Source organism: Numida meleagris, chromosome 3 (genome assembly GCF_002078875.1).
Source record: "Numida meleagris isolate 19003 breed g44 Domestic line chromosome 3, NumMel1.0, whole genome shotgun sequence".
Lineage (NCBI taxonomy): Eukaryota > Metazoa > Chordata > Aves > Galliformes > Numididae > Numida > Numida meleagris.
The window spans coordinates 98159942-98165941 of NC_034411.1; positions in this window are offsets into that span (position 1 = coordinate 98159942).

The following is a 6000-nucleotide window of genomic DNA, read 5'->3' on the forward strand; positions in this document are numbered from 1 at the left end:
TTAGGATACTTGAGGAGTCAGTTGCAAGGAAAATGTGCTCTGGTTTACTGAGCTCATGTTTCTTTCTCTGACTGTGCTTCCAAGAACTTCAGCAGGTAAAATTAGCAAGCAAACGCGATCACTGGGAAATTATATTCTCTGGAGCTTTGTTGTCAACAGCTAAAACCTGAAGGCAGCATTTTTGTATATGGCCGAAACCAAGGCTAGTTTTAGTAGCCTGTGCAAAGAATGGGGGAAAACGATCACCTCAAGATGTCGTCTGAGGACGAAGAACAGCCTGAGAGCCCTCCTGGCTCCCCTTGGTCTTGGGTAAGTCTTATGCCCCAAGGTTGCATAAATAACATTTTAATGCTGAAAGAAAATGTAACAGAATGTGCTGCATGAACCTGGGTAGAACTGAATAAAATCAGCTTTCTTAATCTCCTAGCAAAGTTAACTTCACTAATGATTAGATTTTCTGTTTTAACTTTACCTGTAGGCATTTTTAAAACATTTGAATGGGGAAAACCTATTGCTTCTCTTGTGTATGTCAGGTGCTGCAAGAAAACCTGACTGATTCTGTAACATCTGCTTTGCTATCTTACTGACTGTGTAAAGCAGCACAGTGGAAATGTACCTTTTAAATATAGTGGAGGGAAAGTGATTTAAACAACAGCATAAACCTTTGCTCTAAACATATGTATTAAGAAGAGGGTCAGTGAGACCCCTGTTACAAACACAGAAATGCATTGCTATAATTTTTTTCAGTAAGACAGAAACTGCCTTAATACAAGACACTGTGCACTGATGATCCACTAAGTGTGGTCCTATGGTTTAAGGTCCTTGATGCCTATTGATCCCAGATTGGCTGTGGGTCAGTAAGGCTTTCTGCTGAGAAGATAAGGGATGCGTTCATCCCGATAGAACTTCACATCAAAATAGGAACAGTCTTACTGAGTGGTCTGGGAAAGCTGCAGGTTTCAGAAAAAGAGGAGGGTGGGCAACCAAGGCTTTCAATTACTTTTTAGAAAGCATATTTACTAAGGATGTGATTAAAGAATAAATATATCTTGACATTAGTATTTATGTTTTCATTTACTGACCTTAAATTTCACTATCTTTTTATAAACATATGCATCTGTGACTTTTCTGGAAACGTCCATGTTTGAAATGCTTTCTGATTATTTGTGGTCAGGCACAAGAGTGTGTGTAAGCATGGAACTGACATTTCATGCAGGTACCTGAGGAGTTATCAAAGAAAACTATTTTTGAAGTTATAAGGCATAGAGTAAACTGTCTTAGCTGATGATTGGATTGTGGATTTAAAATTGTTTCATCTTTGGAGAAACATGCAGGGAAGATAAAAAGGAATATCAGCTGTTCTCACTATCAGTCCACGGGCTGGCAAATAACAGGATTAGTGTGTTGGTGAATATCTGTGTTTGATGTGAAGGAAAACAATTTATAGATGTCAAATTCTTAATTAAATTAAAGCTTTATTTTCAGCTAAGATCTCACGCAGACTGATCAGAATGGAGTCTGGGTGTGGATAGCGAGGTACTGAACAGTTAACAGGTGGTTAGAGCTGTAAGGAACTTCTAAACTACAATGGTGGTGGGATGGCAGTAGAGGCTGAACCTTCCCGCCAGTATCCCATTATATGTTGTTGCCGTGTGACAGATGGCAGCAGAGGGGCACTCTGACACAACGGCATCTAACATGGAAGCGTATATGAAGCAAAGGTGAGTTATTCAAATAGAAGATTCCCTAGGTATGCAAATATAAACATTTGAGTCCTCAGGTTAAACTTTGAAATTTAGTGTGTGATTACAAAGATTACATGCTTCCAAAAGCAAAAATACTCCTTTCTTAGCATCTTGGCCTCAAAACTCTTCTTCTTATTTACCATAGTGTTGCAAGAGAACCACACAAATACAATTACACGTTGACATTTCATTTCCATAAGGATATTGAATGAGATTGTATACTTTTATCTCCCTTTTATCAGAGGAATACAGGAAAAAATGTATAAAATGAGCCCCAGGTAAAGAAATTACACACCACTGAGAGAAGCCAATACATCATGGTGAGGATGGTGTAGCTATAGAATGAATCATAGAATCATAGAATGGCCTGGGTTGAAAAGGACCTCAAAGATCATCAAGTTTCAACCCCCCTGCTAAGTGCAGGGTCACCAACCACTAGACCAGGCTGCCCAGAGCCACGTCCAGCCTGGCCTTGAACACCTCCAGGGATGGGGCATCCACAACCCCCCTGGGCAACCCGTTCCAGTGCATCACCACCCTCTGTGTGAAAACCTTCCTCCTAATATCTAACCTACATCTCCCCTATCTCAGTTTAAAACCATTCCCCCTTGTCCTATCGCTATCCACCCTCGTGAACAATCGTTCCCCCTCCTGTTTATACACTCCCTTCAAGTATTGGAAGGCCACAATAAGGTCTCCCCGGAGCCTTCTCTTCTCCAAACTAAACAAGCCCAGTTCCCTCAACCTTTCTTCATAGGAGAGGTGCTCCAGCCCTCTGATCATCTTAATTGCCCTCCTCTGCACTCGTTCCAAGAGCTCCATGTCTTTCTTGTGCTGGGGCCCCCAGGCCTGGACGCAGTACTCCAGGTGGGGCCTCACAAGAGCTAAGTAGAGGGGGACCACCACCTCCTTCTCCCTGATGGCCAGACTTAATCCAGACTTAAAACAGAAAGATACTTAGGAAGGCAGTTTTGTGGTAATTATACAATAGATTAGGCAGAAGGAAAACTGTTACCTTAGAAACCTGCGCAACCAGCTCAATTTCTTTTCCTTCTTTTTTCAACCACTCATTGGCAATGTGTCAGCAGATTTCAGTAGAAAATTGTGACTAATCTATGTGGCTGGAAACAGGACTGTTAGGAATGGAGGACGCTGTCAGAGCAGCGCAACCTGCAGCCCAGGTTGCAGCTGGCCTACACTGGTTGTGTTATGCTTGTGCACTTGCCTTTCTAGACCGCTTGTGAAAGTAAGATAATTATAAATTCTCTACAGTGTCATAGTCAATTGCCACAAATTTGTATTTACAATGCAAAGGTGGATTCCTTTAGCTCATTTTTTGCACCAGTTCAGCCCATATCTAAACTGAGGAGAGGGATAAACTAGGGGACTGCTGTGTCTCCTCCTCCTTACAGAGGCTGCCATCATGGGCCCACAGAGGCTGAGTGGATTTCGCCCAGAATGGGAATGCTCTGGCAGTCACAGGTGTCCCCCAAGGGCCTTTGCTCAGGAAACCTTCTGAGGCGACAGTGCAGGGCTGGTTGGTGACACTGAACCTAACCCCTGTGGCTTTTGCGCACCCAACAGCATAATGTCAGCAGGCCATATAACATCACAGCAGTGACAGGGTGCTGGGGACAGGAAGGGTGTGTGTCAGGCACAGAAACCTGACTGTCGGTTTTGTGACCAGGAAGTGCTTGTGAGGGGCATGTGGCAGGAGCCAGGAGAAGGCCTTTTATTCCCCTTGATTGATTTGTTTGGATTCCGCTTTTTCATGGTTTCATCAGTTCATTTGGGGGTTGTTTACTTTGTTTTGAAGGATGTGTTTGAAATCCCCGTGCTTTGGGGCAGACAGCTTTCTTGTCACATGGAGGAGTGCACGAGGCTGCTCTGGGGGTCCCTGTTGGGTGTAGGGTCACCTGCTTGCCAGGGAGAGCCCGCAGCAATGGTTTTGTACCTGATAACATATGAGATAGTGTGGCTTATACAGATTGAATTACAGAAACATCCAGGAGCTCTACCTTATCTAGTATTCACCTACCTTCATTATCATGAAATTTTAGAGCAGGGCTGGGCCTGCTAAACTACAGAGGACACAAAGATCTATACAAATTCCTGTACCAAACTTCCCATAAAGCCTTGGGCAAACGTCAGGTTTTATTTTCTATCATTTCCGCTTGTTATGGGGAGCTCTGCTCTGAGATCCCAGCTCAAGACCCTCATGCTTTGAGGAATGTTTGCAAACTGAGTCCTGCCTTTTATTCAGAGCAGATTGCTGGAGGTCAGCGATCACTCTATATCTGGGAATCATGTCTCACAGAGCCTGCCCTGTCTTAATATAGACTTGAAAGCTCACAAGGACCAAAGGATATGAGGTCAATAGCTGGTAGGCAAACAGTATCAAGGCTATCAGCTGCCTGGCCTTCCAGTTCCTTCCTGTCGCCTACACTGCCACCAGGCTTCTTTTTTGCAGGATGAGTAATCTTTAATAACAACAAATGTTTCCATAAATGTGGAGTGTTAATCTCCCTGTTGTCAGTTCTCCTTGTAGTGGTCACTGACAGGCGACTCTCACTTTCAGCAGGACTTTGCACCATTTCAAGGTACAAGCTTCAGCAGCCCTGTCGGAATGACTGAACAAAACCTACACCAAGTTCTGGGCTGCAAGCACAGAACACTTCTAAAAGTGTTTTGCCTCTAAAAGAGGCTGCCTCTGCATTCAATGGGCACAACCAGAGAGATAATCTCAGAATATTCGTGGCAAAATGGTTCAGGAAATGCAAAACTGGATTTTATCTTGCTCAAAACGATATGTATGTGTGTGTGTAAGGAAAAGGGAACAAATGGTCTTGTGGATGCCATCACCTCTACAGAGCTGAAATAATTAGGAAACTGCAAATGGAGCAAAGATTAACTGGCCTCCTCTTGTGTGTGCATTCTCTTAATATGAGGAATTTCAGAGGCAGATGGGGGCCTCCTGTAAAGCCCAGCTTGAACCTGCACAGTCAGGGAAACATCCACTGCCTTGCTGTCTTTGGGGATGAGTGAAGGGTGTAGACACTCATAATGTTTGATCAGTTGCTTTTCTAAAAGGAGATACTAAAAGGCAATAGAGAAATGTCCATTCACAATAAATCCTTCCTTCTGAAAGGCCAAGAAGAAAACTGATGGGCGGATTTATTTAGTTCCTATATTCTCTTGCCTTTTCTTCCTTTATTCTCCCTTCTGTCTTCTGAATTTCGTGAAAGCCTCAGGTCTTGGAGCAATGCTGATTTTACGATGTCAGTACTCAAATGTACTACTCTAATGTATGAGAAACTTTTCTTTTGCCCAACAAACAAGGGGAATACAAGGGGCAAGGCCAGCATATGGCTACTTTTATTTGCTCTGCCTTTGTTTCTTCAGTGACAAACATCAGAAACTTGGAGCCTTTGAGCTAAGTGGTAGCTGTGCATATAATTTCTTTCATGAATCAGGTGAATAGTTTAAAATTTTTCTTCATAAATATTGATCCACTTTCATGAAAAGTGCAGTAATCCGTCTACACATCCACAAAGAAAACATGTTTTTTTTCATTCTAACCCAATCCGTCAGTTGTTGTTTTAAATTCATTTATTTAATAACATCATTGTCTTTCAGGCCTAAATAAAACTCTGTAATATGGATATATAATTTTTGGTGAGAATGGCTGTTTCATGATTATCGACTACAGTAATTTGCCAGTATCCTCTGAAGCCCTTCTGAGCTACTGAATATCCTAAAATGAAATAAATATTTTCAATGAATTGTTATTAACAAGTTTGCAAACTCCAGCTGTAGGAGTTGGATAAGCTTTGTTATGTCCTAAAACCTCAATAGCTGTGGATTTCTAAAACAAAAGTGACCTCCAGTGGTCACAGACATCAGTCATGGCTGATGCCTACTATTTCTCTTCCCCTTGTTAGAAAAGAGGCAGTGTGATAATTCTCAACCTGTGCCTTTTCTAGCACTGCCTCCTATGCCAGCATGGTTGGTTAAACTATTCCTTATTTCCAGGTGTTTTGTATACCAATGGGCTTGCTAACCACAACGGAAGTTTTTCATTATTTTACCTTTTCACTGGTGTTGTACACCTCAGAAATGTTTTTTTTTTCCTTTCTTTTTCTTTTTTTTTCTGTCTTATGCTTTATCTGCCCCAATCTCTTTGCTCATCCTCTATATGTAGAACAGCTTTGATGCCAACATCCCCCAGACAGGACAGAATAGAGTTTTGAATAAA